Raw genomic sequence first — 17,563 nt, forward strand, 5'->3', positions numbered from 1 at the left:
TAGAAACAGCCCCCCTCATCTCTCTGGCATGAGTTGGGGAGCTGAAAGGAACATGGAGTCATCTCTGATGGTTTTCTAGTACTATGGAGGTGGGAAGGGAGTGAATACAAAAGCGGCAGAGCCTGGGTCCCTGTATATTTGTGAACAGTTCCAGGGGAGCTTGGCCTTTGATATCTAAGAGTTGAGTCACCAACTGATAAAGCTGCCTCCTGGGGATATGCTCACAGGTAACAGCGATGGCTGGCTGGTATTTATTTGGTGCTTATTCTATCAGGCAGAGGACCATGCACTTACTAGTATGATCTCATTTAATCCTATGAGGTAATATCATTATTACGATCTTCCCCTTGGGATGAGGAAACTGAGGGTCAGCATGATTAAACGATTTGTTCAAGTGGCAGATTTATGACTAAAACTCAGCTCCCAAGCAATGACACTTCTATCATACGAACTCCTAAGTTGCTAAAGGAAGTACCATCTGAGGTTTGAACAGCTGAATGAAATTCCCACCCTCACTTTTTTTTTTCCAAGTAGGCTTTCTTAGAAACAGGAAGTAGAATTTAGCCAAAAATAAACAGATCCCTGGGGCACTGAATGTAATTTGAAATTCAAAACTCATGAGAGATATTGTCTTTTCTTGAGTCTGATTGGTCCCAGTTATGCTAACAGTAGAACCACAGATTGGACTCAGAGTGCCTGCAGTAGGAACACATTACATGTCCACAAACAGAACTGGTCCTAGAGAGTATGTGTGTGGTGTGTGAGTGGTGCAGTCAGGGGTGCGGGCGTTGGAGGAGAGAAAGATAATTCCGCAAACTCTTCACAAAAGAGTGAGGTTTAATTGGCCATTGAAGGAGAGGGATTATTTTCACTTTTAATATAATGACTTTATAAATAATGTCTGATGATTACTTGAAAGAAGAAAAATATAGAAAAATAGTAAGAAAGTCTTAAAAAACTCAAACTCCACTACTTAAAATAACCATTGTATACATTTGGTGGACATGATTCAAGGCTTTTAGAATAATAAGATAAAGGGATTGAAAGCTGGGAATTAAGAGAGAGGAGGATATAGGTGAAAGAAAGCAAGACTACTCACTGTATAACTTTATATCTGAACCATATTAATGTATTAGCAATTCAACAAAAAAAGATACATGTATAGAAATAATTTTATAAAAATGTGACCTTGTATACTATTTAAAAATTAAAAACCATTAAACTTGGGACACAGAACTCTCTTCCTCAAGACTGTGTGATATGAGGATGTGACACAGAACTACTGCAACTTTTTTGTTTGTTTGTTTTGTGTTCGCTTCTATAGGGGAAGTTAGCCTGAGGATAAAGTAGATATACTGGGAAAGGAGGCAGATAAAATCAAATTTCAGAAAACTGGTGCTGGATCCCAAATGAATTATGGGCCCCTGGATCAGGCTGCACCTGTAGCCCTCCCTACTAATAGATCTTTCACTTACAGGAGACAATGAATCCTTATTTTAGATTTCTGTGTTTTCTGTTGATTGCAAAATGAAGAGAATGACTTAATTCAATGGTGAAGGTAGTCGGTGACAGGGGCTAATGGAAAGAGTATGCCTGTAGAGAAAACAGCATGAACAAAGCATTGGAGGCCAGAGAGCAGAGAGGATATGGCCTACTCTTCGGGAGTTTAGCTTTTTTTCACGTTACAAGGGGCCTCATTCTTGTTGAAGAAGAGCGAAACATTGTGGTGAGAATTTGCCTATCATAGAATAAGTTTTCTTACAAAAAGAGTTTACCTGGGGTTAAAAAATGCAAAGTAACCAAGAAGTTAAAATTCTATACCCACCAGAAATATTCTTCAACTGTTAAGACCGTATAAAGACTTTTCAGAACAGATCTGGAAAGGACCTGGAAATATCATCTAATCCTTTCTTCTGTTTCTAGGAACACAGAACTCCCTGCTCTCAAGTAGCTTGGAATTCAGTGATAATCTATGTAAAGTCTGTTTATTGAACACTCGATATGTGTAAGGGATAAGTGCATTGTCACTAGATTTCATCTAAAATCTTTACCTTTCTGGTACCGTTGGGTGAAGGATAATAGAGAAGTTTCTTTGTTCAGGTAAAGCCTTAGAACTCTATGTTGCCTAAATTGGAAGAGTACTGATCTGGTTCACTACTTCAGGGCAAATAGATCGAGGATTGTATCAGCTTCCAAGATGGCCTTCCAAGGATCCCCACTTCTTGATATTTACATCCTTGTATAGTCTCCACCCACAATGTACCATGTTTTGTCTGTTGAACCAATAGATTATGGCAAAGCAAGAATATATCACTGCTAACATTAGAGCAGAAGTTATCGAGGCTTCCATCTGGGGCATTCTCTTTCCTTCTCTCTCAGATTATTTGTTTTGAAGGAAACCAGCTGCTATGTTGTGAGCAGCTTCATAGAGAGGCCCACATGGTGAGGAGCAGAGGCCTCTAGACAATTTATATCAATGAACTTGGAAGTAAATTTTTCAGTCCCAATCAGATTTTCATATGAATGAAGCCCTGGCTGACAGCTTGACTGCAACTTTACAAGAGATTCTGAGCCAGACCCAGCTAAGCAGCTCCTAGACTCCTAGTCCTCAGAAAATGTGTGAAAATATGTTTGTAATACTAAGATGTTAAGTTTTAGAGTGATTTGTTATTCAGCAATATATATTAATACACCCCTTATAGGCACTTGATAAATATTCGTGGAATAATTTAATACACTCATATTTGGTTTCTTTTCCTGAGTTTAAGGCATTAAGTTACTTTCTCAAGGTCCCACACTTGTTTCTTACTTTCCAATGAGTTGCCTTCTGCCTTCTTGATCATGCTGTTTCCCCAGGTCTTCTTCCTGCTCACATCCTGTCCTTAGCCAGATGGAGCAAGATAGACTACTGGCTCCTTGAGTTGAGTGGTCTTTCTCCACAGCAGTGACTGAGCCTATATTAAGAGATAATAATCCTGGCCTTATTATGCATCCAGAAGCTATGGGAATACTTGTTTCCTTCTAGGCCTATTTTCATTACAAAGTTCAACACATTAACTAACAAAGCTTATGCCTGAGCTCTTGAAGAAAGCATTCTTTTAAAATTGTTGCATTCTTATTTTTATATTTCTTTCCAGAGAATAGGTTGGGGTGCAAGGGCCCTTGTGGGAAAGAACAAAGGTTTTTCAAGTCATCCTGTTACACCAGGACCTGGCCAAAATCAAGGCAGAGGTTGATAATAAATCCTGGGTTTGAACCAAGTCCAGGAGAGTTACAGACCTGAGCCGTTGAGACTCTAGGGAAGCCTGACCCATCTGAGAAGCTTCTGGTGTTTTTTGCTGTAACGAGAACAGGACAGAGATTCCTAAGCTGCTGCATTTTTGCCATAAATTGCCACAAATTGCCACACTGAGAAGAGTTTGGAGTGTGTGTGTGTGTGTGTGTGTGTGTGTGCCATAAATTGCCACACTGAGAAGACTTTGGAAAGTGTGTGTGTGTGTGTGTGTGTGTGTGTGTGTGTGTGTGTGTGTGTGTACATACACTGGATTATAAACTCTAGCACAGGCACTAGTCATATTGCCTGTTCCATCTCAGTACCACACAGTTCTGGACACAGTAAGTGTTGAATGAAGGCGAGGATATGCATTTTCCAGCCTTTGTGACATTACATGCTTGTTTTAAGATATGCTTTCTTTATTCATTTTGACCTTTAAAAAATGTATCCCTTCTTCCATTAAAAACAACACATAATAAGCCAAAACAAAAACCCAGATTAGTAATCTAATAACTAATAATTGTTTTTCCTTCCGCATATCATTTATGTTTAAGGCCATTTTCATCTATTATTGTATTTTTTTCCTCAACAACCTTCTTAGATTGGGATCAGAGCTCCATTTTACACAGGAAGAAACATGCTCCGAAAGGTTATTTTCCTTGCCCAAATCATACACATCATAAAGGGCAGGGATGAGATACGAACCCAGGGATGTCTGACTTCAAAATCCCACACACTTTCCACTATCCATACTATCTCTATCCACAGGCTGATGACACAGTCCTTTAGTCCCCAGCTGTGTGGCCACCCTTCTTGAAGTAAGAGGGACATATGTCTGGGCTTCTTGGAGGAGATGAAGATCTGGGTCTCCCATTCATTTTCAACACAGCGGTTCCACTTTTACTGTCTTTACACTTTGAGTTTTTCTATAAAATTTCATCTGAGCAAAGTGTTCCAAAGCAAAGTTAAACCAAATCAAACTGGAACAAACAAATGAGTCCACTGACCTTGACGGTTAGGTAACCTCTAAGGTCCCTACTGCAAAAATCCACTCCCGTTCCTTCCTTCTGAGCCATTAGTCTTCAGTTTCAGAGGCTCGTGGCAATGAGGTTAAATATGGATCCAGGCCTTTTTTTTTTTTTTTGCACAATACAGCATCTACTCCCCTCTCGTTGTGCTCAGTTTCAGGGCCCAGGCCCCAAGGGGAAGGGGACACTCAGGCAACTCTAAACAGACTGCTGAGCAGGTCCCAACTTTCACTAACAGGCCTGTGAGCCTGCATATCCTAGTGGTTAAAAACACAGGCTTTGGACTCAGATGTAGTGTTTAAATCTTATTTCTACCGACTGCCAGCTTCTTGACCATGGCCAAGTTCCTTTACCCCTCCCCCAACCTCAGTCTCCTCCTTGCTAAAACAGAGACAATTAACAACCATTTCACAAAGTTATTGCAAAGATAAAATGAGACCTTGTACATAAAGCACCACCAGCTACTATTTGTTGAGCACTTATTACATGCCACAAGCTCTACTAAGTGTTATAGGTATGGTGACTTATTGCAACTTTACAAAAACCTTGTGAGGCGGAATATTTGGCCTGTCACTGGCTTCATGAGAAGTAGTTTAGTGGGAGTTGTCAATACATGGTAATTGTTGTTACAGTGACATGGTATTGGATCAGCTGTGCCAGGTGACTGCTGTGAGCACTCACATGCCATGATCCTGGGCTGGACCCTTCCATGTGCTGCCTCTGCTTGATTCTCTGCCTGGGAAAGACAGCAGTATCACAGAGCTAAGGGCTTTTCTCAATGAGTTCTTCCTGTTGAGTTTTCTCCTCTCTCAGAACCTGGGCTCCCCTCCTCAGTCTCAGTCCCACTAGGCCCTGACCAGCTGACATTGGTAGGTGAGAAGGCAAAAGAGGATTTTCAGTAAATACATTAGATTTTAAATCAGAAACTAACTAGACTTGAGTCCCAGTTCTCCTACTTTGCAGACAAAGAATGGATGTCTGTCATTCACCATTGATGTGGGAGACTCTTTGGCAGATCATAGAATCTCTTTAAGGCTAAATTTTCATATCTTAAAAAACTGGAAAGAGAATGGATAAGGAATAAAATGTTCCTTGAGCACCTACTACATGCCAGGAGTCCCATATAAGTAGTCACAATTGTTCGTCTCAACACCATTTTAAATGTCACCATTTTACAGATGATGAAACAGGCTCAGGGAAGTTAAGAGACTCACCCAAGATGATACTGCCATGCAGAACTTGAAGGAAAGTTTTCTGGAACCAAATCATATGATCTTTCTGCCACGTCAACCAGCAATTTCGAAGGTTGTCTTAGAACTGCCTTCCACCTGCCCCTCTGGGTATATGGAAAGACAAAATCTCATTTTTTTCCCCAGCCTTTTTATAGGTAAACATCTCTTTGCAAACTACCCACTAAACTGGGGACAGGTGCCTGCAGCTTTTCAATGGAGTTTCAAAGGTTAACCTACCTCCACCTGCACACACCTAGGACCCTATCTTTTGCAGATAATTTGGAGAAATAGAAGCCTCTGATTTTCTCCTGAGATTGTTTATTCTCTGAATCTGTAAGCTTGGATGGATACAAGTGTAGCTTTGGTCTCTGTAAACAAACACAGTGACACAGCCACATGACTCACACATCAGTCATTTCCAGTGGCTTTCCAAAGCATGGACATGGAATGGCCCTGACCACTCATTCTGTCTCCCAGGAAACTGGCTCTTAGGGCATACCTAAGAGGACTAGTTCACGTGTTAGTCATGCGGTGTGCTATCCTGGTAAATTAGATTAGAGGAGGTAAGGAACAAAGTCTGAGAATAAGGAGAATTCATGACTTTGCTGGGAAAGAATAAGATCTCCTTTTTGCTATGAGAAATTGATCATTGGACAAGCAATTGATTTAGGATCTGTTGAGATTCAGTTGCCCAGAATATAAAAAGGGTTGAGTTTATGAGAACTTAGAAGCAAAACCAAGGTTGGAACACATTGCCTGACCGGTTCAAGTGGTAAAAATTTGATATTATGACTGTTTAGAAAAATCTGGAGTTCTGCCATAGATTTAAAACATGGGACTCTGCCATTAATCTTAGAATCTTTTGGTAAAGGAAAATGGAGTTGTTGGGATTGAAAGTTACCTTTTTTAAAACTTTACCAAATATTGGCTCCATAAAATCCCACCTTGAGTTTTTGTCATTAGCCTAAAGTTTTGATCTAGTGATCAAATATATTAACAGCTAACATATAAATATCCTGGGAAGGAATAATGCAAGAGGCCAGAGATAGGCTTCACCTTTGTGCTATTTCAACTGATTAGAAGGAAAGACTATTGTATTGAGAAGGCTCAGGTAGGATTCAGGGGAGAATCACAGGAGAATGTGACTGATTAGCAGTGTCCTTCTCAGGCTGGAATTAGAAGTGATAGGATGGAAGCTTTGTAGGCATAGTTTTGGCCTTCCAATTAGGGCATTTGTTTACTCATTCAATGGCAGTACCCAACTTGATTTCTTATTCCTACTTATCCTCAGGCCACCTTTCACTCACTCCAAACAGTCACTATTGTGGTGATCTATGCTTTACCTAGCCAGTTTTCCTCGATATTTGCAATCAATCCAGCACACATTCCTGTTCATGGACCAGCTTTGATATCCTTGATGTTCTATTTCTGACCGTCTCTGAAGGAAGCAGGGGGAGGGCTTGTGGGCCAATGTTTAAAAAGTCTACAATAGTGTGCAGTTATTTCCTAGGTCTTCACATTCATGCACTGCTCACTGACTCACCCACAGCAACTTCCAATTCTGCAAACTCCACTCGTGGGTACCCTATAGAGGTACCATTTTTTAAAAAAATCTTTTATACTATATTTTTACTGTTTAGATATTTTCTATGTTTAGATATTTTAAGATACACAAATATTTACCATTGTGTTAAAAATTGCCTGTAGTATTCAATATAGTAATATACTGTATAGGATTGTAACCTAGGAGCCGGAGGCATACCATATAACCTAGATATGTGTAGGCTATATCATCTAGGTTTGTGGAAGTACACTCTATGATCTTCATACAACTACAGAATCACCTAATGATGAATTTCTCAAAATATATCCCCATTGTTAAACGATGCATGACTGTATACTTATACCTAATCCATTGTTTCTCATTGCTACATGATGCCCAAAGTGTCCCCCACAATCTACCTCTCTCTTCTTCCACTGATGAAAATGCTGGCTGTGTCCAGTGTTCTGCCATGATGGAAATAATACTGAAGCGAACATTCTGGTATTTGGTCTCATGGGATTGGGTAAAAAACTCATTTAAGATATACATCTAGGAGCGGAATCACTGGGTCTAAACTCTCACACATAGTGCATAAAGGTCCCTATGGCTCCTTGTTTTCACCAAGACTTCTATTGTCCAGCTTTAGGAATCTTGTTGGTAGAGTAAGTATAAAGCGATATCTTGTTTTAAATTGCTTTTCTTTGGTTACTAGTGATTTTGAGTGTCTTTCATATACTAAATAACTTTTTGTGTTTCCTCTTCTGTAAAGTGCCTTTTTTACACCCTCTGCCCAATTTTCTACTTAGGGCTATTGTATTTTACTGAATTTCCTTGAAATTTTTAGATATTGGTTTTAGAGATTGCAAATATCCTCTCTTATTCTGTCATTCACCTATTACTTTTGTTTATAGTGTCCTTCAGTGAACAAAAATCCTTAATTTTGTTATAGTCAAATCCATCCTTTTTATTTTTGCCATAGCATTTTGTTCTGGAAGTTTTATGAGCCCCCTTTTGTCAACTCCTAGGTCACAAAGATATTCTACATTTTCTTTTATTACAGTTTTACTGCTCACATTTAGGTTTTTAACCCATCTAGAATCTACTTTTGTTTATGGAGTTAGATAGAAATCTAGATTTGATTTTCTTCCTACAATAGTCAGTTTTTCTAATTTCCCAATACTATTTGTTAAACAAGTTTCTCAGTGAATCTGTGGGTCTATCTATCAATCTAGCTACCTATCATTTATCTAGATGACACTGGCTGATTTGTCTGTTTCTGAACCAATACCACACTGTTTTTATTATTGGTTTTCTAATGTCTTAAAATTAATGATGTCTTGATTATTCATGAGCCAATATACACGTTACATGATCAACTTCCTGAAAAACAATCCAACTGAAATTTTAATTGGGATTGCATTAATTTTACAGGTCCTCATCTGAAGCCTAAGATGGTTTTTGGCTGTTGCTGACCTTGTGACCGCTGGCAATGGGCTGGATATGACACTCGGTGTTAGGGGAAGGGTTGGTGATGCCAGCACATCTGGTGAAGCCAGCACTTCAAGGCACTCCTCAGGCTCCTGGAAATCTTCACAGATAGAGATGACTCATGGTTTCGTAAAAAGCTGCTGATCTCATTAGTTTTAGAAACGATTGCATGGCTGGGCAGGGCCTCTCCGATAGATGCAATGCTTACTGGGGGCCCTGGAGCAACACCTCTCACTTCTCCTGAGGTGGTGAAATAGCCAGAAACTGGTTCTTATCCAAACCCTGGAAACCACCGTAGGTGAAGTCATTTCACACATGCCAAGACCTTTATGAGATTATTATCTGCATAGTCCAAAATAAAATCACCTTTCTACCAAATGTTCTAGATGATTGATGGAGAAAAAATGTCTCCAATTGTATTAGCTGTCATTGTTATTAATAAAGGACTATGTGCTATATCACACATACACACATATACACACACATCCAAACTATTCAGATGAAGAAAAGGCCTAAATTTTTCATATTCAGAAAAAAAATAAATGCCTTCTGAACAAAACAAAAAGATTAAAAAAGGAAAAGAAATCCTAAAACAACAACAAAATTAATTTACACACCTAGAGATGATCACTGTTAAAACCTTGATTTTACTGTCTCTTCTGGATTTTTAAAATGATTGTGAACTATTTCAAATATTAAGAAATGTATAGCTTTTTTTCTTTTTAAGAATTAAAGGATTATCATGACAAATACAGTTGGAGATTGTGCCCTACCTCCAGCCCTATTCTCTGTCTTCTTTCCTGAGTTAACTACTCCTGAATTCTCATGCTTGATTTTATTGTTTTGTTAATCTATTTATCTACCCTTGAGCTGTAAGTAGCAAAGTTCTGCACATTTAAAAACTTTATATAGATGGTGTTACGCTGTCTCTATCATTCTGTAATTTAAGTTTTATCAATATTGATATATGATGCTCTCTCAGCTTCATTTTAAGTGGTGAATAGTGTTCCGTTGTATACACATATCAAAATTTATTCTTCTATGGATAGATATTTAAAGCATTTCTAAATTTTTGCTCCTATGAAAAAGCTGCAATAAACTTTTTTACACATGCTTCCTTGCGCATGTGTTAGAATTTCTCCAGAAGGCAATATTGGAGAGTATGAACGTCGTCTGTGTTCCTAGATAATACCAAAATGTTTTCCAAAGCAGTGGTATCAATACCCTCCTACCAGCAGGCATGAGCATCACCACTGTTCAATGTCCTCACAAACACTTGGCATTACTATAATTTTGAATTTTTATTAATATGATAAATGTGAAATGGTATGTCGTTAAAATTTGCATCCCACAAAAATTAACAAAGTGGAGCACTTTTTAATATATTTATTATCTTTTCAGTTTTCCTTTCCTATAAATTGCCTATTAATATTCTTGGTAAGTATTTTTAATATATTCTGGATATGAACAATTTTTGGCTATATATACTGCAAGTACCTATACTTAGTATATAGCTTGCCTTTAAAAAAATATTCATTTGTTTTTAGAGCAATTTTAGGTTCATAGCAAAATTGAGAGGAAGGTGCAAAGATTTCCCATACACTCCCTTCCCCTACATATGTGTAGCCTTCCTCATTATCAACATCTCTCACTACACTGGCATATTTGTTTCAACTGATGAATCCACACTGACATGTAATTACCACCAAATCCCATAGGCTTCACCTTAGGGTTCACTCTTGGTGGTATACATTCTATGGGTTTGGACAAATGTGTAATATATGTATTTTCACTTCCCTAAAAGTCCTCTGCTCTCTTCCTACTTATCCCTCTCCCTCACATCAATCCCTGGAAACCCCTGATCTTTTTACTCCCTCTATACTTTTGCCTTTTCCAGAATGTCACATAGTTGGAATCAGATAGTATATTTCCTTTTCAAATTAGCTTCTTTCACTTAGTAAATTCATTTAAGATTACTCCACATCTTTTCATGGCTTGGTAGCTCATTTCTTTTTAGCTCTGAATAATATTTCATTGTCTGAATATACCACAGTTTATTTATCCATACACTTACTGAAGAACATATTGGTTGCTTTCAAGTTTTGGCAATTGTGAGTAAATACCAAGGTACATGATTGGTGGATCATATACTAAGAGTACATTTAGTTTGTTAAGAAATCACCAAACTATCTTCAAAAGTGCCTGTATCATTTTACATTCCCATGGGCAATAAATGAGAGTTCCTGTTGTTCCACATCTCGTCAGCATTTGGTGTTATCAGTGTTCCAGATTTTGGCCATTCTAATAGATGTGTTGTGGTATCTCATTGTTGTATTAATTTGCATTTATTTAATGACATATGATATAGAGCATCTTTTCATATATTTATTTGTCATTTGCATATCTTCTTTGGTGAGGTGTTTGTTAAGGTTATTGATCCATTTTAAAATCAGGTTATTTGTTTTCTTATTGTTGAGTTGAAAGAGTTCTTTGTGTATTATGAATAACAGCCTTTTATCAGATGTGTCTTTTGAAAATATTTTGTCCAAGCCTGTGGCTTGTCTTCTGAGTCTCTTGACATTGTCTTATGCAGAGGAGAAGTTTTTAATTTTAATGAAGTTCAGCATATCGGTTATTTCTTTCATGGGTCCTGCCTTTGACATCATGTCTAAAATGTCATTGCCATGCCCGAGGTTGTCTAAGTTTTCTCCAATGTTATCTTCTAGGAGTTTTATAGTTTTGTATTTTACAAGTAGGTCCGTGATCCATTTTGAGTTAATTTTTTGAAGGATATTTATCTCAGTTAAATTTGAATTTCAGATAAACAATGAGTAATTTTTTAGCTTAAGTATGTCACAAATATTACACAGGACATTATTATTATTAAACTAAAAATTATTATTAAACTATTATTAAACTAAATTGTTATTATTATTAAACTAAAAATTATTTGTTGTTTGTTTTCACCTGAAATTCAAATTTAACTGAGTATCCTCTGCTTTATCTGGCAACCCCAGTCTGGAAACAGGATAAAAAGATCACGGTGAAGAACATACTGTCTCTGAAAACCACTTCAAAATAACACATCTTATTCTCGATTATGTTTCAATGACCAAAGAAGTCAAATGGCAAGTATAATGTCAATAATTCAGAGAAGTGTAATTATTCCATGGGGAAAGAAACCTCATAAGAAGCAGAAAATATGTTGAACAGAGTTATAATTTGCCACACACGCTTAACTATATATTTTTTCTAACAAAGTCTAAAGTTAATCAACACACTGTATGTCTACCTTTCCATACACAAGATTCAGAACTTAACTCATGTTAAATTTATCCATTGTATATTTCTCATCTTGTTTGTGTTGTCTGAATTTTTAGTTTTATTTTACCTTCTAAAACCCACAAAATATAATGTTTAAAATAACAGTTATTAGTGAATTAAAAGTATTGTCATATTTTATACTGTTTTGTGTTCATTGTTGCTGTCCTCTTTATGGGTCTGCTTTTCTTACTGAAACATATTCTTTAATAGTTCTTAGAGTGTATGAAGTAATTTTTCTTGATATTTTAATGTCTAAAATTGTCTTAAACTGACAGGTTTTTTCCCTCATTAATTTGAAAAGATTACTCTATTGCTTCTGAAAACCAATATTGCTAATGAAATTATTGCTGTAGTCTGTTTTAATATTTTAAATTACCTTCAATGTTATGAGATTTAACTACATTTTGCCTAAATATAGATTTATCTTTATCCTGCTTAATATTCAACCTACATTTTGAATTTGAGGTTTTTCTTTGGTTATGAAAATTCTTAGTTATTATCTTTTCAAATATTGCTTCTGTACCATAACTTCTTTTCTCTCTTTCTGCAATTCTTATTAAATGGTTTTTGGAGTTTTAAAAATACGTCCTTCATGCCTCTTAGCTGCTCTCTGAAATTTTTAAAATATTTGTCTCTCCTTCCTCAAAAAACTAAGAATTGTTCTACCATAAGATCTAGCAATCCCATTACTGGGTATTTATCCCAAAGATTTGAAAATCCATATCTGAAAAAGATATTTGCACACTGATGTTCATAGTAGTATTATTCACAGTGGCCAGGACATGGAAGCAACCAAAGATAGATGGGTTGGCTGAAGAAGCTATGGTACATATATACAATGGAATATTACTCAGCCATAAGAAGAGAGGAGATACTGCCATTTGTGACAACATGGATGGACCTCGAAATAATCATGTTAAGCAAATAAGCCAAACAGAAAAGGTTGAAAATCATATGATATCATTTATATGTGGGATATAAACCTAAAAGCAACAAATGAACAGAGCAAACAGAGACTCATGAACATGAACTATAGACTAGTGGTTACCAGAGGGTAGGAGTTGAGGAAGGAGGGGGTAGATACACGGTTAAAGGGGGTCAAATATATGATAGCTGAAGGAAACTGGACTTTGGATAGTAAACACACAATAGAATATACAGATGTCAAATTATAATGTACACCTGAAAATTATATAATTGTATTAACCAATGTTACCCCAATAAACTTAATAAAAAAAATATTTGTCTCTCTGTGCTATGTTTTGTTTGGGTTCCCCAGCACAATATCATAATTAACTAGCACACTCCTTGGTTGTGTTTAATCTAAAGTTGATCCTATCTTTTGTATTTATTTTCATTATGACTGTATTTTTATATTCAATATTTCTATCTGCTTTTTTTTTCACCCTCCTACTTTTCTTGTTTCATTTCTATTTTTTGTTGTGTAATTTTTTAACTTTTCCATGGGAGTTATATTTTATTTAACTATTTGAGTATCTTAAGACGACTTATTTGAAAGTCTTTGCCAGATTGCTGCATAAAATTAATTTCATTTGGAGTGAACCTGTGTCTTGATTAGTGATTTTGATTGCTGTCTTTTTTTTTTTTTTTTTTTTTTTTTTTTTAGCATTTGATTTCTTTTTGCTGGTGGTATTTTGTTATGAAGACTTATTTTGTGTGAATGTTTTATTTTCATTCTTGGTCTCCCACACTTCAACCTCTGTGTCCATACTGTTTTGTGGTTTTGCGATTGCTTCCACCTGGCTTTCCTGAGCCTTTCCATTCAGAATAAAGTTCTATAATGGCATTTTGAAACTCTTGCCCTACCACATTCAGGATCTCATAAATAGAATCACCCACTGTAGCAGATGCTGTTTTTGCTCCACCCAGCTGCTCTGGGTGTTGATACTAACAGATCCCTTGCATCCTTCTCCAGCCAATTGCCTTGACTGACAGAAGCTCTATTCTTGAAGGATTCACAACTTCACTTTGGGAGTTGGCATGTGAGCGCTGACTGATTAAAGCAAGAGTGTAAAAGCTTATCCCCCTTCCCTCTGAGGAGGACAATCTTTGCGACACAATTTATACCCTAAGGCTCCTTATGGGATCAGGCTGAGATTAGGCTTCTCCTGAAATGATATCTGTGCCTTATTTCTTCTACATTATCCAGCTTTCCTCATGTCATCACAGGTTTCTCCTGAGAGAACTCTCTCACGTAATTAATCACCCTATCTCAGACTTTGCTTCTAGAAGCCCAACACAAGATAGAACTATAGATGGCTTGATTTACTTCTAGGTCACAAGTTTATGTCTGTTTTGTCCCTGAGTCCACAGCTTGCCTAAACTATTGCCTCAAATGGTTAGCAGTAGTGTTTGAAGGAAAGTTATGTGAAACACCAGTGAGAGAAGAAGCCCCTGCCTGCCTCTGCATAATCTCAGGATATCAGCAAAGGTAAGTAAACCCATGAGGATTCTCCATGTTTTCAGATCTCATATCGAACTGAGAGAATGAATTCTGCTACCTAGAACTCATATAAGGATAACATCCAATAAATACAAATAAAAGGCATACAGAGTGAACAGAAGTAATGAAAACTACATTTCAAATGAAAAAATTTCATACATAAGAAATCTTAAGAAATTTATAAAATGACCGTTATAATTAATGTTAATTTAGTAAAGTCACAAGATACTAGCTTGATACACAAAAAAATAATCGTATTTTACGTCCTAGGAGCAAATAGCATGGGCTCTGAGACTGCTTGATATAGTCAAATAAAAGGAGACTAGTGTGGCTGGAGCAGGGTAAGAGAGGGACAGGATACATAGGAATGCAGGCAGGTAGGTAGCAGAGCTATCTGACAGGGCCTGTTGGTTATAGCTTTCTGGCTTTCCCTTTGAATGAAATACAAAGCCGCTGTTTTGAGAAGAGGAATGACATAAGGTAATGTTTGAAAAAATTTAATTTGGCCACTAGTTGAGAAAAAAAAAATGATGGTAGGGGGATGAGAAATGTAGAGTGCAAGGGTAGAAACAAGAAGAGCTCAAGGGAATTGCAATAATCCCAGAAAGAGATGATGGTGGCTTGAACTGCAAGGGGTAGCAGTGAAGGTGATAAATGATCAGATATGTAATCAGATTCCAGATATATTTTGAAGATAAAATGTTATAATTTGTTGTGGGATATGAAGAAAAAGAGGAGTCAGGGATGGTAAGGATTTTGGCCTGAGAAAACGAAAAGATAGAGTTGTCCATATCTAGATAGGGAGTCTTCCTGAGGGGCTGGTTTAGAGGGGGAAGGCAGGGAGCTCAAGTTTAGACATGTTAAGTGAAGTGTCTATCAGACATTCAAATTGAAATAAGTAGGCAGGAGAATATACAAGTCTGGGGTCAGGAAGAAGTGTGAGCTACCGATAAACACGGGGAGTTGTCAGCACAGAGATGATACTGAAGTTCATAAAACTGGATGAGGTTATCTGAGATGTGAGTATAAATGCAGAAGATGTTTTAAGATATATTGATCATGGTTTCACTCTCTTGAAGTTTTGGAAGCTGCCTTCCTCTTTGTTACCACTATTTGGTACCCAGATCACAGTCCATTTCCACGGTACTGCCCTTAGATGCAAGTAAGAGGGGTTCCTGACCCAGGCCTCATCTTTTAGAAGACTCCACTCTGGCCCTTCTCTTGTTATGACCCTCCTATAATGTGAAAGGTCCATGGAATCAAAGGAAGGGGCTCATCTGAAGCCCATGTTCTTCCTTTAAGACCACACTTCTAGATCAATAATTCCCTATTCAGATGGTCTTGACCTTGCCTCTGGGGCCTAAATAGGCTTCTTCCCTTGGACTAGTCTCCTCAGGATGTGCTGTGCCTCTGGACACCAGTTTGTGAGAGATATGATGGAGTTTGGTTGCGTAGGCTAGGATATCTATATAGATATGCATTCAAGAAACTCTTGGTACAATATAGAATCAAGGGTAAGAAGATAAGGAGGAGGGTTCCTGAAGAATGCCAGAGGCTAGTTCTTCCTGAGCACCATGTTGCAAAGTGCTAGAGAATTCAAAATTGGAACATGGCTTTTTATGTTGTTTTCAAGGTATATTTGTCAAGGTAAGATGATAGGACATATTTTATATAACTGTGTGTGAATTTGCTTTACATATTTTAAATATTTAAAAATATGGTATGGTATGTGGGTCTTCATTTTATCTCTTGCTTTGAACTCATCTGAGTGTCTTCTTACTCTAGAGACTTTGTCCTCCAACCCAGCATGATTTGAGGCAGATAGTCCTTGGAATCCATTCCCTATGGAAGGAGAAGGGAAGGAGTTAAATATACCATCCTAATTCCCTACCTGCAGAGCTGGATAGTTGGTGTTATTCAATATGGCAGAATGAAGTTGTGTGGTTCAGAGCTTTTGATTTCAAGTCAGACCAGTGGGTTAACAATGCTAAGGAACCTTGAAAAGGTCCTGGCTCTTGGATACCTGTCCAAAATCCCATGAACTTGTGGTTTGGCATGGTTGATTTTCCAAAAACTCTTCTCTTGGTAAACCAGTTTGAAGTTCCTTTCTGACGTCACTGTGGTTTCTGGTCTGGCACAACAATCTGGTTGTCACTTTGCCACAGGAATAACCGTGGCCAAACTGAGATTCTTCATAGAAGGAACTTATCAAGCTGAATAAAATATATCCCTTGCCCTCATGTAGTTCATATACATAGACAGTTGAATTTTGAGATAAACACCAGAATGGAGATACCAAGTGGGAACAAAAGGCAGTAAAATAAATTCCAGACCAAGGAAGACTTCATGGACAAAATCTTTGGGAAAAAAAGTGGTATCTAGACATTTTTGACAGACAGAAATGGTGGGAGATAGGCAATAGAAAAGGACAGGTCAGACAGAGGAAACAAGTTGAGCCCAGGCATCATTGTGGATCTGTTCAGGGGACGATGATTGGTTCATTGCTGTTTTTGCAGAGTGAGTGAGAAGAAGGAATGAGTGAACTCACCATGCTCTTTCTTACCTCATAGCCTTCCTGTAAGCTGTTCCATTATTCTGGGATGCTCTTCCCGCCAGCACACCACCACATTTGGCTGAGTATCTCACAGGGCTTCTATCTCTCCTTCATAACACTTATCACAGTGTAATAAAATATTTATATAATTACTTGTTAATATTTGCTCCCTTTTGCTAACATACTCCATGAAGAGGAAGGTCATGTTTGTGCTGTTCGTAGAGATATTCACACTATTTGGCAAGAAATCTTGCACACAATAGTCACTAAAAAATATTTTAATAATGAATAAATATATGAATGAATGAGTTAATAGATAACCTATATGTTAATTAATAATTGAGTAATAAGGCTGGAAGAGTAGGTTGCAGTTAGATTGTGAAGGTACCTTCACAGAATAGTAGGAGGAAGCAGATAAGCAAACTATAATAAAAAAATGTGGGAGGTCTTTATTAAAGTTATGTTTTACGTATGTCAGAACCCAGACAATGGATTGATTTACTCTGCTTTCGGGGGCAGTAGGACATTGAATGTTCCCCAGAAGAAATGACATCTCAGTTAGGAATTTACAGATGAGTGAGGGAAGGGTGTGGGAAACATTATGGGGATTTCTATTTCCAGCAATACAGAGGGTCAAATAGTGTAAAATCTCTCAA

The sequence above is a fragment of the Pteropus alecto genome, unplaced genomic scaffold, assembly GCF_000325575.1.
Source record: "Pteropus alecto unplaced genomic scaffold, ASM32557v1 scaffold71, whole genome shotgun sequence".
Lineage (NCBI taxonomy): Eukaryota > Metazoa > Chordata > Mammalia > Chiroptera > Pteropodidae > Pteropus > Pteropus alecto.